At 42.8% G+C, this 17,817-nt stretch overlaps 1 protein-coding gene and 1 long non-coding RNA gene across 8 annotated transcripts in view; both read right to left on the reverse strand.

Moving 5' to 3' along the window:
* ST18 (ST18 C2H2C-type zinc finger transcription factor) overlaps positions 1 to 8,166 on the reverse strand; it is a 310,749-nt gene extending 302,583 nt beyond the window's left edge. For 4 of the 5 annotated variants that reach the window (XM_021942305.2, XM_021942306.2, XM_017962008.3 and 1 more), the window contains exons 1-2: positions 7,974 to 8,166; positions 7,625 to 7,749 (exon numbers count right to left, since the gene is read on the reverse strand). The gene's annotated coding sequence lies outside the window, so the exon portion shown is untranslated. Of the gene's footprint in view, positions 1 to 7,624; positions 7,750 to 7,973 lie in introns of those variants that run through there. The other variant, XM_021942304.2, reaches the window with a different exon arrangement.
* LOC110743941 overlaps positions 1 to 8,171 on the reverse strand; it is a 193,983-nt gene extending 185,812 nt beyond the window's left edge. The window contains exons 1-2 of one of the 3 annotated variants that reach the window (XR_002523794.1): positions 7,974 to 8,061; positions 7,625 to 7,749 (exon numbers count right to left, since the gene is read on the reverse strand). This is a non-coding gene — a long non-coding RNA (uncharacterized LOC110743941). Of the gene's footprint in view, positions 1 to 6,160; positions 7,750 to 7,973 lie in introns of those variants that run through there. The other 2 variants (XR_002523795.2, XR_002523796.2) reach the window with 2 other exon arrangements.
* Positions 8,172 to 17,817: the final 9,646 nt, after the last annotated feature.

Consider the following 17,817-nt stretch of genomic DNA (forward strand, 5'->3'; position numbering starts at 1 on the left):
CTAGTTTGGATAAATTCTCCTTTACTTACCACATGCCCCACCATTTCTGACACCCGTTTATCTGCTCCTTGGAACTCAGGTTGGGGAGTTGGTTATTTTCTCTTCTCCTACTCTTGTTCAACTTGACTATATGGGAAGAAGTTTCCCCTTGGGTTTGGGTACTTATGGTTGGTGGACTAGGATTCTTCACTTTAAGATCCTGCATCAGTGCTCTGGCTACACACCTAGAGGCACATTGGATCCTTACCACAATTCAGTGGAGCCAGACACACAATCTGCCCCAGGCCTTCCCTTAACCTGTTTTGGGTTTTCTCCCCAGGGATCATATAGTTCCCTTCCTCGTGAGTGGGGAAAAAGCAGGAAAATCAACAGGTTGAGGTCCTGAGCAAGGTCCTACAGCAAGGGAGACGAACTTCGTCTGGGGTCTTCCTCGCCTTCATCGCTTGGGCCTCTGCCAGCTAAAGAATTGTGTCTTGCTTTCTCTTTCGTTTTCCATCCTGCTAAATCTCTGCTATTTGCTAAGATAAAATTAGCTTCGATGACTCTAACCTTCCTACTTCCTCTTGTTTTCCATTTTTTCAGCCCAGGAAAAACACCCAAGTTCCATATTCAGGGATCTTCTCCTTCTTTCCTTTGGCATGTGTGTATCTTTCCAGTCTTCTCTCCAAGCTGGGCCATGGTGGTAAAGCTTTTCAGGTTGTCATCCACTCACCTCACCTCGCTCAAATGTCAGGGTGAGGTAAAGTCTTGTCTCTTTCCCTGGTCTCTGCTTTCAAAGTTTACAAATCATGGCACAATGTTATAATGATTTTTTTTCTGATATTTTTTAAATTCTGTTTTGTACTTTTAAAACTTCACTCTATTTACCGTGGACATCATCAATGCTATTTAAGGATTAATTTTTAACATTTTCTTTCTGAAAATGTTGCCAACTTATTTCTTCAGTTTCCTCACATACAAAATGTGGATATAATAATGTCTGCCTAGTGGATATGTTGTGAAAATCCAATGAAATAAGTATTGTGAAGCATTTTGTGTGTTCCTAGATTAATAATAAAACCACACAAGACTACAGGTTAGAAACTAGAGACACTGTATCTCCCTAGACTAATAAGTAAATCGCTCAGTAATGAAGCCAACAAAGATAGGTAATACCGGCCGGGCGCGGTGGCTCAAGCCTGTAATCCCAGCACTTTGGGAGGCCGAGACGGGCGGATCACGAGGTCAGGAGATCGAGACCATCCTGGCTAATGCGGTGAAACCCCGTCTCTACTAAAAAATACAAAAAACTAGCCGGGCGAGGTGGCGGGCGCCTGTAGTCCCAGTTACTCGGGAGGCTGAGGCAGGAGAATGGCGTAAACCCGGGAGGCGGAGCTTGCAGTGAGCTGAGATCCGGCCACTGCACTCCAGTCTGGGCGACAGAGCGAGACTCCGTCTCAAAAAAAAAAAAAGATAGGTAATACCATTTGGCAACCATGATAATGATAACTGATTCAGGAAAGGATCATCAGCAGATATCAAAACCAATGAGATAAAAACCAAAATATCCACATATCCCCAAAATATCTTTTTACAAGGTAAAATACTTACAAAAGGAAAAAGAGTAACTTTGCTTTGATTGATACTTCCAAAAGGAAAATTTGTAGCTCTGCTATGATGAAGTCCAGCAGATATCACCTTACCCAAATTAACAAACTGGTAATGTGGAAAATCAATCTGTGTGCTTCCTGACATCACGCATCACAAACTACAAAGAACATAATATTACTTCCATGGAATTCCTGCCAAAATGAATAGCTTGAATCAAATCATGAGGAAACATCAGAAAAAGCCAAACAGGAAAAATTTACAAGGTAGCTGGCCTCTCTGTCTACAAATGTCAAGATCATGAGAGATAAAGATTTAGAAAATGTCCCTGATTAAAAGAGACTAAAGAGGCACGACAATTAAATACAATGCATGGGCTTGGATTGAATCCTGGACCACAGCTGTTTTGCTTTGTTTGTCTTTACGGTGGTAGAATCTGAATAAAGTGTATAGGTTGTATTACTGTTAATTTCATGGCCTTGAACTTGTCTGGTGGGTATGTAAGATTACATCCATGTGTTTAGGAACGTACACTGAGATGTGTCGCAGTAAAGGGGAATCACATCTACAACTTATCACAGATATTTCATCATGAAAAATATAAACATACATATGTATTCACATACACACATACATACACACAGAAATAGAAATAGATGACGGGAAGCAAATGTGCTCAAAGGTGAACGACTGGGAAATCTGGGTGATTCTGGAATTATTTATACTACAACTTTTGTACTTATAGCTTTTTCTAAGTTTGAAATTGTTTCAAAATAAAAAAGTTTGAAATATCAGTACTAAGGCATAAATGCCTTAGAGACAGGTCTGTTTCTGAAGCAGTAATGAGGAAAGCTGTGGTTCAGGATTTAAATCCTAACGTCAACACTTAGGGGTTTTATGATCTTAAATTTTTATCCTTACTTCTCTGAAAATCTCAGTCCCATCATCTGTAGAATGAAGGTAACAGGAACAACCTCTAAGAGCTTTTAAGAGAATTAAGTGAGACAGCACATCCAAAGCTCTGAGATCCGCCCCGCACAGAGAAGTGCTCAGGTATTTGTTGGGAGAATGAATGACACGCACTGCCGAGACAGAAGGAGCCAGGGCAGAGGGGCGTTTCCAGGCCCAGGAGCACATGTTCACATCACTCCTTCCCCAGTCTCACAACAGACCTAAGATTTAAGAGATAGAGGGCAGGCCATGTGAAAGATAAAGAAGGAAGGAGGAAAAGAAGCCGAACCAGATGTAGCGCAAAGACCCAGCACTGTTTTCAGGAACTAACCTCAGCAGAAGGTGCAAAGCAGAGGTGTGGGGACATGGCCAGCAAGTCCCTCTTTCCCTCACTGTCCCCTGAGCATTCTGAGAAATTTAAAACTAACTCATCATTTGATATTTCTACCATTTCCCCATCTTTTCTCTCAAGCTATAAGTATCAACTTATCTGAATTTTAACCAACTCTTTAGAAAAACAAAACCCCCAAAATTCTAGTGGGGGTTTAATGCTCAGACTGTTTTTCTATAAGATAAACAGTAAACATATCTTTTTTTAAAAAAAATATTTTTTCCAGATTCTTCCAAGTACTCAAAACAACGTGCAGCCCATAACTTTAAGTTACCTTGTCCAGACCCACTTACTATTTTAACCAGTCGATCTGTTATCACCTCAGAACTGTAATTATGTTTATGCCTTTTGAACAAGCTGATGAAAAGAAACATTTGCTTAAGGTTCCCATCAATGAATGCAGAGCTTAGACTAGTCTTTAGCTTATACAAACGTTATGCTTATTAATTCAGAATATTCATTCAGTTATTGAAACATGATGACAAAACTGTACAGTGAAAGACTGATTCTCTATTATACATATTAGCATTGCACAGAAATCCTTTGGCTCAGGAATAACTGTCCGAGACTCGAGATTCATATATCTCTTTGAATTTTTAAAACGGTGATTTAGGTATCAAAACTATAACATCAATGCTCTGAATACACAGATTATAAATTATCAAAATAAGTCCATTCTGATTAAGAACTCTCCAGCTGGATTTCAGCTTAAGAAATTCTAAAACTGCCTATGCGCAGTCCAGTCCACGCCAACAACCACAGCATCCTTTTTAATTAAAAGCCAGTGAGATGACTCATGCCACCTGTTTCATTGATCCTGCTACATTCCTATTTTGGTCAGAGTTCTCTCTTAAGGATTAAAACTTTTATGAAAACAAATAGCAAATATTTATTCAAATTGATTACTATTATTTCACATCCTGACAACTACATTTCCTACTATAAAATTATATTTATCTATATTAATTTTAATAACCCAAGGATTATTCAAAGTGACAATCACAGTGGGTAAATGTAGCTGTTGGAAGGGCTAGTAGCTAAAGCAACTATCATATATTTTCACATATCAATGGAAATAGCCTTCCTAAAATTTGTTATAGACCCAGAAAAGTAGATTCTTAAAAATCTGCCTACTTAGATACATTTCAATGTAATGTTTACTTCTCAGTAAGTATATTGAACAGAATGAAATACAACAAATCCAAGGAGAAAGGAATGGTGAAGGGTGGCGGAAGGGGTGGTCACCATGCTTTTATGGTTGGATCCAGATGACACATCATTAATTGCTGAAGCTCTCTAGACTTTGAGTTCAATGTGGAGTTGATAGGGAGACGTCTGCAGAAGCCCTGTACTCAGACAGCAATCTGCTCCCACTTACAGAGCTCCATGAGTGGGATTTGCAGGCTGTCCATGTTATATTGCCTTATTTGCCATCATTCCAGGCACTAGTCAATCGACTGTGAAGACAAGAGTCAAAATAAAGGGCAAAAAGGGTAATGGTCTAACTTCACTGTCTGCCTAGATGAGGTGAAATATTTTCTTTTAAACACAACAGAGAATGTAATCAATGTTAAGCAGAGGAACCTTGCACAAACAACAGGACCAGAGATTCCAATTACTCTCTCCTCTATTCTTCAGGAACTATTTGGGAGGTAATTATAAAACTCTTCCTCTAAGCAAAATGCAACAAGACTCTAACCATTGCTTCCCAGTGGGTTATGTGAGAAACAAGAAGCAGAGAATGATTCTCACAGGCCAGCGTGTGTGTGAATCAGCTGGAGTTCTGAGGCATCTCTCAGAGATTTGGGGGCAGTCACTCCCTGGCGAGCCGGCGATCTGGCCTTAAAGGAGTCCTTGGGGCCACCTAGGGATAAGAGTTTGGGGCCCTAGGAACTGTGAGGAAGAGTTAAACAGAAACCAGAACACGTGATGTGGGTTGTGGCCTTCCCCCCAAATGCAAACGAGAGCTTGACAAAGGGAACACGCAGGCAGCCAGCTGAGGTCTTAACATCCAAGTGGGTCCTTTTGTGAAATCCATCCCTCTCTTCACCAAATCATTCACATTAGCCTGTTACATGAAGTCTTTGGTGTTTTTCCTTTTGCTGCACACATTACTCATACAGGGAAGGGAAGTGAGCTGAGAGTTCAAGGGCACTTTTGACTAGAACCAGATGAATTGTTGCAGTTGCCTGGGAAACCTTTGAAGACAACCATACTTGATATGTCAAATATCTGAAGTTAACATGAGTCAAAGTCATCTAGACGGTAAATCCAAAAAAGCTAATGGCATAAGAGGGACACTTGGCTTGTAAAAGTAGTTCCAATTTGTTATGCGCTCGTGAACTTTTGAAAAGAGGAAAGGATTTTATCATCCTAATTAGCCTATAAGAATGATCATCTTAAATGCTAACTTTCAGATTACAGAATAAAATTTAGTGAAAAGACATTTAGATCCCCTAAACATTTATGCATAGACGATGAAACTCGAGTTTTATAGTAACCCTAAAGCAAAATATAACATGTCTCCAGAGATTTGTCCCCTCACGTTCTTTGGAATTCTGTTCCAGTCTAGTAGGTTTTTCTTTCCAGATTTCAAGTGTAAAATGTATGTCCAATGTAGAGTATCACGTGTTTTATTATAAAACAAAAAATGTTTTCTGTGGTAATTCTGAGAAGAAAAAAATTGACAAGTAAAACAATGTGATATCATTTTGCATCAGGGAAATATGGATTTAATGGGAAACTTCCTTAAGTTGCATTTTGCTTCAAACGCTGTTACATAGGAAATCTTCCACGAATCTGAATTTGTGACTTTTTTCAATACTTTCATCAAAAAAAATCACCCCAAAAAGCTGTCAAATGAAAATTTTTGCACATGACTAATACTAGACTTCACATAGTCTTTTATAATAAAATAAATCAAAAAGGAAAATCGAAGTGAAAACATCTCTGATGACCTCAGGGAATTAAAATTTTGTCCTTTGCAACTCAATCCTTCCATGTTAAGGGGCCCATTTCGAGATTAGCATGTATGGGGAGTTTTATTATTATTTTAGAGATTTATGATTTTGGTGGAGGACGCTGTCCAAAAACGGCTACTTTCACGCAGAGATTTTCACTTTAGGTTTCAAGACATCTGTTTGGAAACTCCTTGGAGAGTTCATTGCTCTGCGCTGCCCTCTTCTGGTAAGCCTGTGTAAATGGTTTCTGGAAAAGAGACCTGTGCCGCCATCGTTTCCACCCCAATTCATCAATACATTGCTCAAGGGCCTAGATTTCCTATGTGGTGATGTACAGAACTGAACTTTAATTCAAATCGTTTAAAGGTATAATCAAAGTAAAGCTTTTTTTTAGTTTGGATTTATTTTTATTTTTATTTCGTGTTGTAAATACAGGTTTTCCCAGATAACTTGCAAAGTCACAAACTGAGGACACCGTCTCACCTAAAAAGTTTGGTTACAAAGTCAGTAAGAAAAATGATGTTATTTTTGAATAACATCAAAATAATTTAATGTGGGACTATGAATAATTTAATGTAGGACCATGTTGCTAGGAATGTCATTTTTATCTTGGCCGCATGAAGGTGGCTTACAAGAGAATCACTACTTTGGCATAAATTATTTAGGTTGATCTGAAGGGACCATTCCTGCTAATTTGACAGCAGTTTATCTGAAATAGTTAGAAAGATCAAGCCTCCAAGTTATGTGCAATAAATGTATTCACCAACTGCCAGAAAATCAGAAGCTCTTCCTGACTGCAACAGCACTGTGAGCCTCACTGTCTGCTCTCCTCCGGTTACAAGTGCTTTCCTTAACCCACAGTCACGAGACAGAAAACTGCACAGTCCTGAGAATCAACAGCTAATTTCTATGCAAACTGAAAGAACAATCTTGTCACAGTGCTAACGTTATGTGTATATATCATACCAACAAATAAAAGTGGTTATTATGCTTTGCTCAAGAAACTCATCTACAATCCCAAGTACTGCGTAGTGGCCAATGCAATCTTTGTCCTTCTGAACCTCCTTCAAAATACCCATTCAAAAGTCCAAAATAATGTTCATTTTCAGTGACCTAAATTAGCTAGAGATTTTTTAAAATCTTATGGCTCAAAGAAGGAACCATGAAGGTTGATTCCTCAGTGCCTGTGTTCCAGTAAACAGACATATAGCATGCATATGTTGCAGGTCTCCTATAGCGACAAACAAATGGTTCAAGCATTCAACGTGTCTTCATATTTGATGCTTATTATGTGAAAGCAACAGATGTACTTCTCGTCTGAGCACAGAAAAAGTGATGTTTTTAAAAATCTTAAATAGAAAATGAGTCAGTCCCAGTGCAAATATAAATCTAAAAGAAATTCCATACTGTACAAGTAATATTTGCAATATTAAATACATTGACTTTTTCACAGAACTGTCTGCCAAGTATTATACTCAGTCAGATCCCCTCGACCTGGTGAACATGTCTTTGACTGCTCCACAGCCGGCATTAGAAACCACTCAGGTGGTCGCTGATGGTCACGGTGGACACATGGCTGCCATGCCCATGCCCACGAGAGGGAGGGGCAGAAGGTGAGCCCTCCTAACTCCTCCTCGCCCATCTCGTGTCAGTGGTATGTGTTTTCATTCAAAGTTCAACCCAGTGCGATGTAATAAAATAACCTAAATGTACTTTTTACAGTATTTTTTCTTACCTTTACCTGGCGAACGTCTACAGGTGTGTCGAAAGTTATCTTTTTCTGGATGTGTTCCAAAATGCTCTTATGCTATTTCTCTTAGGATTTCTCCACGCTGCCCCATTCAGAAATTTTATTATTTTCTAAGGAATAAAAAAAGATATGAAAATTATCATAAGAAAGCCATTGATTTTCAATAAAGCTACACAAATGCCAAACCAATGTGAATAGCACCTTCCACAACTCTGCCAGGCACTGGTTTTGTGTAGGATGATGCCAGCTTCTCTCTTCATGTGGCTTTATTAAAAGCCATGGTTTCTGAGATGTAAAACACCCACAGCTACCTCAATCATTTTTTCCTCCTTACCTCTAGTATTCCCGTGAGGTCACATTCAGTTAAAAACATCCTGCCCTTCTCCCTACAAAAAGGTTCCATAGAATCAGAACGCAGAGGCGCTGCAACTTGCTAACTTTGCTCTGTGTTATTTACTAACCGCACAAAGAAAATGCTGTCTATTCAGAACTCATTTCAAAACTCTTTTCACTGAGAGTGAGCGAACAAGCGGGCTCATGTCCCGAGCCCAGTCACATCTCCAGCGGTCCGGTGATGGCCGTGGGGCCGGCACCGAGTGGCACGGCCTCCGCGATGGCCCACAAGGGTCTGTTGTCCACGCCGCGTGGGCCGCGCAGGCCGGTGGGAGTCAAGAAAGGGGGAGGAGTGGGGGATTCTTTCACTTTCTCACCCCACTTTCTTTACTTGCTTGCCCCGAATATCTGTTACGAGGCAGCCCTCTCCCCTCAAGGCCCCTTCATCCTGAAGGTGTATGATGCCCCTGCAGTGACAATACAGAATCTGCTCAGTGGGCCTGGGTTCGGGGCCCAAGCTCCTCACTGGGTTGCTGCGGTTGGGTAGGTTACTTAAACCACCTGGAATTCAGTTTCTCTTTGTGTTATGGTGACTGCACCTGGCTCACTGGGTTTGAGGAGTAACCAGATTTTAGGACAGACTCTTTCTCTCTCTGTCCTACTCAGATCCCAGTAGGACACTTACCCTCCCCCTGTGCCAAGGAGTGCAGAGGAAACAGCCCAAGGACTTCTTTAGCGACTCTGGATCCCTCAGCCAGATCATGGATATGGAAAGAGCTTAGATTAGAAAGAGGAGGTCGTGAAGGGACCTCCTTGGCCTCCTGTCCCACCTCCCGAAGGCCCATGGAATGGGGGCTTCAAGGCTTGCTCCTGCAGTTGGGAGATGGGAGCCAGCCACACAAACACAAGCAGACCATGCAGCAGCGTCTGTCCCAGAATCTGCCTAAGATGGCAGAGGCGTTGGCAAACAGCTCTGGGGGCAGAGCCAGAGAGCGTGGATGGGTGCATGCAGCACAGACTGCACCTGCTGACCGCAGGTGGGGATGGAGGACGGAGGGGAATAAGAGTTCCCAGGACCAGTTGTGTGTCCTGGGTGAGCAAGAGAAATCCTGTCCAACATGTGCAAAAGGGATCCTTAGAGGTAGGAGGAGACCCAGGCAAGAAGGGGGTGGAGGTTATCCATTGGACAGCCAGGGCTAAGGAAGGTAGGGTCCACTGACGACCTGAAGGGAGATGCACCCACCAGGAATGATGGAGCTGCAAGAATAAGGAAGCTACTGGGTGCTTCCAAATCCTCACTGCTCCAGAGAGTCCATCATAGAGAGTTGACCCAAACCATCTGCCAGACCAGAAAATAGAACACCAGCCAGCCAGGTTAGAAGGGCTGAAGTTCCTACCTCTCCTTCCTGCATGCACCCAACACACACCCTACCACCATAGCAGTTGCGGTGAGATGGCCTGGGAGCAGGAGCTGGGAGACAGCAGAGCCTCCTCAGCCTCCCCTCCCCACTGCAGGCACACAGGCAGGACATGTGGAGGGGGTGTAGCTAGACCAAGGTCAGTTTTTTATTATTGCATGGAACCAGACACTGTAAGTGCTGAAATGAAACTGCGTCTGTGATTCCAGTTGACCAGAAGACTTTTTGAATTATCTAAGAATGAGCAGAAGAGCCGTGGGGCCTGCCAGAGTTTTCATCCAGGGGTCATGGACGTTGGTCCCACTGAATAAAGTTTGCAAGAACAACAGGAACAAAATCAAGTTGTATTTTGAATCTGTTGTGTTGTGTTTTCTTAACATATCAATTACTTGAGCTGCACATGATAAACTCTTCTGCTAGACTAGAAGGTGCAGGAAAACAGAGACCCTACAATTTACGTTCCTTGAGGTTTCCCCAGAGTCAAACACCTGGCCCATGGAAGCCAGCTAGCTGTTCTGCCTGTTCTTATTTGATTATTTTATTTTAAGCTATGCCTGTCTTTCTAGAGAAATCTAGATCAATGTATTTTCTCTCAAATTTCTTGATTGCCTCTAAAACATTCTTACTACTACATTAGTTTTTCTTTATGTACTTCTCCAAAGGCAATCTCTGTCTACCCCTATGTCTTTCAGAGAACCTTATATATCTATGACATTATACTGCATATAGAAGGCACAAGCTGAGTCTTATGCAAGGTTTAATGATTGATAATCGAAAGGAGACTAATCAAAGAGCTCTTTAGCAAGCTTACTGGAGAAACTCAAGGCACTTCGCAAACATTTTTTCTTTTGAGTTTCAGCATTTTTTTTTTGAGTTTCTCTTTGTGGATCAACATTGATCATTTTTCCAGAAAAAGAAAAAAAGACACCAGGACTTTTTGTGACCTTCCCATTCCTTTTACACCCTACCCCATCCCACATGCCAAAGAATTTCCAAGAAGGGCTTCACTAGCTACTTCTCTACTCTGAGTTGCAGATAAGTTCAAGTATTTTGAATGGCACAGAAGCGATTTCTCTTTGGCCAAAAGAGAAACTCAGGGGAATGAAAAAAATTAAAGGCAAGCCTACTTGTGAGCTTCCCAAACTGAGCAAGTTTGGGTGCAGCATATGTAGTCTCAGTTTTGGAAACCACAATATGCCATTCATCCCTAACTAGATGACGGGACAGAAATGTTGTTGCTGAACCAACCAAGGGAAATATGCTTGCTGATTACCCAAAACAAACTTGCAAAATTCAACTTCTAGTGCTTCAAATTTTCAGATGGGAAAATTTTTCTTACGTATAATTTTGAATATTTTTTTCACTTGCTAAGTGAAGATGAGGTAACCTGGGGGCACATTTGAAAAGATGGGGTTCTTACCTGATAAAATATGAATCAAGAACAAAAACAATTGCTGGTTAAGAAAATTCCAGAATAGCCAAGCAGAGTCCCTTCCTCAAGATGAGAATGGGTATGTGTGGAGAAAGAGTGGGTGGTGTCAAAGACACTGACAGTAAAACACAGACCTTTGGGGCATGTGATTTGGTTCAGCCGATGAAACACAAACTACTGATGCCCTTTGTTACTGAAAACCTTTCATCCATTCATCAAGGAGCCCCATTCACACCACCCCCCTCCTGGGGTTGTAATGTAGTCTTTTCTCCTAAGAGCTGATATTGAGGCCCAGGACTCAGGAAAGTTGACAAAGCAAGCCAGGAATTTCCACTGGGGCCATGCCAGGGGCACTGCCTTGGGAGACACAATCACGGTCCTTCCTCCTGAGGACAGCCTCTTGACTCAGCTCATTCTTTCTACTTCCCCATCTCTCTCCTCATTGAGAAAAAAAGCCAAGATAGAGATCCTTTGGTCTGCCCAAATACAAATCCTACTTATTTGTCCATCAATTATCTCTGAACTTCCCAAAGCACGTCAACAAAGCATTTTATCTACAGGTACCTATTGTTTAGGGCTATAGTCTTTGGAGAAGTTGAATTTGCGGTAATCCATCTATACACAAATACTCATCAGTCAATAAGAAGCTATTACTATGAGCAATGGCGTAACATTCCAGGAAGATGGCAGAATCTAGACAGCGTTCCACAAAATGTGCCGTGAGATACTGAATTTCTGGCTGCTTCAAAGTGTTTATCACTCGCTAAAACGGCCATTTTATTAAGTACTCATTTTTAAAAATAGCATTAAAACAGTCATATAGTTGTCTTCTATTCAGAAATGACTGCTGCCTAGGATTTGGGGTTTGTTGTTTATTTTGTTTTGGGCTTTTTTCCCCTGGAATACTAGATTTATCGGAATCAGAGAATGAATACCAAAGGTTGACCTAACATTTATCCTCAAATTGTGGCTCCTAGAGGAGTCAATATGACAAGACGATAACCTAATAATTATTGGAGAGGACATCATTTTCTCTGAAGAACTGCGCCCAAGCAAAATAGGTAATGATTACTCATGCTCGGATTCCATAGCTTTAATTATCAGCTTTCTGAAGATGCCTTTTGGAGTCTGCAGGCAGCACTGGCAAAGATGAAAAGAAAAAGAAAACGTTTTGCTGGCAACTTATAAAGTACAACTAGCACTCCCATCTCCACCGCGCGGCAAAATGCACAGCCTCGGCAGGTCACGCCGGATCAGAGTTACAGAATGGGTGTGAGAAGCTGGCCGGGCCGCAGTGGCTACGTGTCTCCAGCATTGTGAACCTAGGAAGAGGGAGCCCACATATTCCTGATTCTTTTCCCGTGAACCATGCCAAATTTTTTTTTAATTCTTTGAGAAACCCGTGGGTGGGCACAGATGGGAAGTGGGAAGCTGCAAAAGGGAAGAAGATGGTATTGGAGTGGAGCGTAGAGCCAGGCGCGCCTCTGCAGGCGCGTCCTCGCGAACCCAGATGGCGCGGCCCCTGCGCTCGGTTCTCTGGCTCTGCTGCCTCCGCCGCGCCCCCTATAGGCCGCCAGCGCCGAGGAACCGAGGCCGAGAGCAGCCATCCCAGACCTGTCTATTTACAACAATAAGCCCACGGGCTGCCACTCAGTATGCAACCAGTTGTTCCATGCACACAACAAACATTTTTAAAGAGCAGCATCGGATTAAAAAAAAAAAAAGAGTTGACACTGCTCTCCAATGTTATAAAAGGCTTGTCGCTTTATGATTGTTGTACATGTTCAATTTGATGCCATTAATTTAAGAAGCCTCTTTTCTTCCCACTTTCAGGTGAGCCCGGAACTCGGCTTAGGGAAAGGAATCCCCTTTACGTATCCAGAAAACATAAAAGCAGCCCTTTCCTAATGGAGTCCCAGCAAAAGCAGTCAACTTAGGAAATATTAGCGCAGCCTGGAGTTTGGAGACTCTCCGTGCAGCACACGTGCCAGGTAGGCAATGAGGCGAGAGGAAAGCGGGTCGGCCAGGCTCGGAGCTGGGTGTTCCCAAAGCTGGAGGGAGAGGAGCCGTGCACATTTACGCACTTATCCTCTACACGTAGGTGAGCCTGCATCAGAGAGCGGCGTAGTGGCCCGTGACGGTAATCTGCGCTTTTGACTCTTTGGAAGAAGACAAGCTGACGAGGAGGACGAGGAGGTTTAGACGAGGATTAAATTATTAGCACAAGGCAGCTGCAGAAACATGCTCTGTGGCCGCCCTCCAGAGCCATTTCTCAGGCTACCTTGCAGCTTGCGGTTGCTAGGGCCCTCTCCCAGATCCAGGCTTCCTTTTCCTCTGGTGTTGTGAGATGGGGAGCACACCCTCACGGTGGGCTGCACAGGAGGATTGAGGGGCTGCCCTCCGTGAAGATGGGGCCCAGGGCCAACACATGGGTGCTCCTGGAGGCTCAGCTCCCACCTCTCCCTTCTTAATCCAACCAGACCTGCCCCACATTCATGTTGCTGTGTACATCCACGCAGCCCAGCACGAATATTGTAGGCAAACCCATGCCTCAATACCAGCACTGGGAAAATAAAAAAACACGTCCACTGAAAGTCTGAAAAGACCTTGGTATCCAGGCATGCTCTAGCGAAACAGTTTTAAGTTTTTATGGCAGCAGAGCCTTTCCTGAAATGCTGAACCCAAAACATACAAAAACCAAATCGCCATAATGAGAGAGAGGCATTAGACTGCAGCTATTAAGATCATGACTCCAGCCTGTCATCTAAGCTACCCGGGAGGCTGATGCAGGAGGATTGCTTGAGCCCAGGAGGTGGAGACCAGCCCAGGGAACATAGCAAGACCCCTGTCTCTAAAGAAAACCTTTAAAATGTAACAAATTTAAAAACTTAACTGGGCATGGTGGCGTACGCCTGTACTCATCACTATTCAGGAGGCTGAAGTGGGAGGATTGCTAAAGCCCAGGAGCTTGAGGCTGCAGTGAGCCATGATTGCACCTCTGCACTCCAGCCTAGGAGACAGAGCGAGTCTCCCCGACCCCCGCCTCCGTTTCCAAAAGAAAAAAGAAAGAAAGAAGAGTATGACTCTGACACCTGATTATTAGCTTCAAACCCAGCTGTGCATTTACTATTTATACGACTGGTCTTTTTTGCCAGTGTTTTACCAGGGCATTGCCTGAACTATAGTAGATGCTACACAAATGTTGGCTTAATTATTGATGGCCGCCCCACAAAACTCTTAGTAGCCAGGCTGCCTCTGACTCAACGATATTTGTGAACAGCTCTAGGTGATCCATTAGTTCAAATTTATCCTTGTTTTTAATGCTAGGCCTGAAATTGATCAGTGATTCTGGGCTGTTCTAGGAAGATCCAGATTATAAGCACATTCCTTGGCTTTACAGAGCAGAGGTCTGAAAGCTGTGTTCTATAGCTCGAGGGTTCTTTGGATGCAATTTAGGGCCACTGAGGGGTGAGAAAGAAGTTGAGTGCAGTAAGTTCTGAGTCCCTGCACACCTTAGCTTTAGTAGTAATAACACTAACAAGCACATAGACATCATTTGCTGCATAACAGGCCCCGCCCACTCTCACCACTTTACGCAAATGAATTTTATCCCCATGACAACACTAAGTGCAAAATATGATTGTTCTCACTTGGGGAAACTGAGACCCAAGGTCAGCAAGTGGCTTGTTCAAAGTTGCATGAAGACCAGTTCTACTCTGGGAGCTTGTGGTCCAGCGGCCAAGACAGATACAGAACAAATAAAGCATTGGGATGCATTTTTGGAAAGGAGATGCCTACAGCCTGGTGGGGAAAATAGCAAGGGGTTCTTTCCGTGGAACTCGGAAGGGCTTCCCTGGAGAAATGATGTTTAATCTGAGATGGGGAAAGCAGTAAGAACTAGATAAGGAATGGAATTATTTCCTGACCAAAGGAATGGCATGTGGAAAGGGCCCACTCAAGAAAAGGAGCTCTGCCCGGACTCCTTTAGGTGTCCTATAGGTGTGACAGTGGCTCACACCTATAGTCCCAACTCTTTGGGAGGCCAAGGTGAGTGGATCACTTGAGTCTAGGAGTTTGAGACCAGCCTGGCCAACATGGTGAAACCCCATCTCTAGTAAAACTACAAAAATTAGCCAGGTGTGGTAGCACATGCCTGTATTCTCAGTTACTTGGGAGGCTGAGGCAGGAGACTCACTTGAACCAGTGAGGCAGAGCTTGCAGTGAGCTGAGATCATGCCACTGCACTCCAGCCTGGGCAACAGAGTGAGACTCTGAGGAGAAGAGGAAGAGGAAGAGGAAGGAAGAAGAAGAAGAAGGAGAAGAAGAAGGGGAAGGGGAAAGGGGAGTTCGGGAAAGCAGCTGAAGTCCAGGGGGTGAGGGACAATGCCCACAGGAGTGGACAAGGCAACAAAGAATGAAGCCCCTACAGCCAGAGCCCGGAGCCGCCAGCTTGGCTGCAGGTCAGCTTGCTTGCCTCCAGGTCTCTGTGGTCCTGGGTTGCCTGGTCTCTGGATTTATTTCCATGTTCTTATCAACGTTTCCTTCAAGGATAGAAAAATGGGCCTCATGGAATATTTCCAGGAAAAATTAAAAATAGATGTGATTCACAAGAGCACAAACCCTTAAATCCGTGTATAGCATATTAACAAACCTGGATTGTCCTTCTACCACATGCTTCGTGGCATTCTTTCATAGAAAAGTGAATTCCTACAGGTTGCTCCCCAAAAAACAATCCTCCAATCAGCCTATTATATTATTTCATTTAAAAAAAGCATTAAAATTTTCCAAAGCTGTTGGGTTTTTTATTTTTTGTAAGCTTTCTTGTAAATAAAGCCTTTTTTAAGACTTATTCAGTCATCTTGGGTAGTGAATTAATGTTTTCATTCAAGATCTTAAAAATATGACAAACATATATAAAGCAAATATATTACATTTTGAGTTACAGTCAGCCCATAGACTGAACTAATAAAATAGCCTTAATAGAAAAGATTTTATACTTCTGTTCTTCCTTTATTTTACTTAGATGTTCTATGCCCAAATCATTTATTTTGCCTTTAAAACTAGGCAGTGGAAGTCCAGTACCTGCCTTGGGGTCTGGTGGGAGGAGCCTCACTCTCTGCTCAGAGGGAGAGTTCCAGGGCCTTTGCCACCAACTAGCTAGGTGATTGTAGTGAGTTGGCTGATATGTATGACCTTAAGAGACCCACTCTCAATTAAAGTAGAAATTTTAAAATATCCACAAACCAAAACCCTAGCAATTAACCTGGATTCAATACAAAAAGTATTCACTGGCTCCGTGCCCCGTGCCCACAACTGTACTGCATCCTTTAAAAATGCCACTCTCTTCCTGGAGCAGGACGCACCCAACTCCCTTGAAAGTTTCTGATCTTAGGAAAGGAAGAAAACCTACTCACTTCCACTTTCCCATGCCCACTCCCATCAACACTTTAAATTCTGTACAGAGAAAAGAATGTATGCATTAAGAGCAGTCACTTTGTAAGCCTTGCCCGCTTCTGCTATAGGAGCTGATGTTTGGCTTGTGCCTACTCACGTGTTTACCTTCATCACAACTGCCAAGGGAAAGAGGGAAGTTGGGGAAAGAGGGAAAAAGGAAACAGGAGAGTGAGTCTTCATTAGAGCTGCTGTGTCCCGGGACACACTCCGGAACCACAGGTGAGCTGAGTCCCGGGACGCTTGGGAATGGCATCCGCAATGACCAGCCTGCACTGATCCCCCTGCATGGACCTGGCATTCAGTCACCTGCTTGTATCCTGGGACTACCTCCAGTGGAAAGGAATCAGTGTTGAAGGGCAGAAAGCAACCACATTTCTCCCACCAAATTTTTGGAGGACGGACATTAGGAACTAGTAAAATTATTTTGGCTTATCATAAAAAGAATTATGTGTTTTTTTAAAGAACTGTTTTAATGATAGGTTTAACATTTTTATCTGAATTATAAGCATTCATGCACCTGCACACTTCAATACATTCATAAAAACCCAAGAGCAATACAAAGCCTTGAATAATAGCAGCAGCTGGCATACATTTTTTTTTTTTGCCATTCTTCTCTCAAAAACATAGTCCTGATTATGTATAGATAATAATGCATGTTATTCACCTTTCTACCAGAAAATTAAGAGAGTTAACTAAAATATGTGATTTATAGGGCCGTTCCTGAATAGAAAATAAAAGAAGCATTCACATTTATAAAAATAGAGGCTGCAAAATTGAATAAGGTACAGATATTTCTCATTTGAAAGAACATTTTAAAACCTAATAATATCAGTGTAACGTCACATGGTCTTTGAAGAGAAGTTTTACATCTGATGTATCCTTGAAAACCCCTGGAACCAAGCAATATTACTTGGTGAATATTGGTTAAATAAATGAATAAACCACAAAACAAAAAGCTCCCCCCCCCACACACACACACACGATAATGAAGGCCATTAAACACTGGAATCAGGAGCTGCAAGAAGCCAAGTTAGAAAAAACTTACAAGATAAATTATAGTAATCCTCCAGTTTCCATGGGTGTAAATGTTCCTAGAGGGTTTCTGTTAAAGATACAGATAACTCTCCATCACTGGCCGCTCATAGTAGATCTTGATTCAGTAAGTCTGGTGCCGAACCCAGGACTCTGCATTTTAACTAGGCCCCTAGGAGTCCCACCATAAGTTGAGGAGCATCACTTTAGTACGGAGTTCAACAATTCCAAGCATGGTCTACTGATGAAAGTGCCTTGGCCAGGCGCGGTAGCTCACATCTGTAATACCAGCACTTTGGGAGGCTGAGGCCGACGGATCACCCTGAGGTCAGGAATTTGATATCAGCCTGGCCAACATGGCAGAAAACCTGTCTCTACTAAAAATACAGAAATTGGCCGGGCATGGTGGCCGGTGCCTATAATCCCAGCTACTTGGGAGGCGGAGGCAGGTGAATCACTTGAACCCAGGAGGCAGAGGCTGCAGTGAGCTGAGATCGTGCCACTGCACT

Source organism: Papio anubis, chromosome 8 (assembly GCF_008728515.1).
Source record: "Papio anubis isolate 15944 chromosome 8, Panubis1.0, whole genome shotgun sequence".
NCBI classification, from domain to species: domain Eukaryota; kingdom Metazoa; phylum Chordata; class Mammalia; order Primates; family Cercopithecidae; genus Papio; species Papio anubis.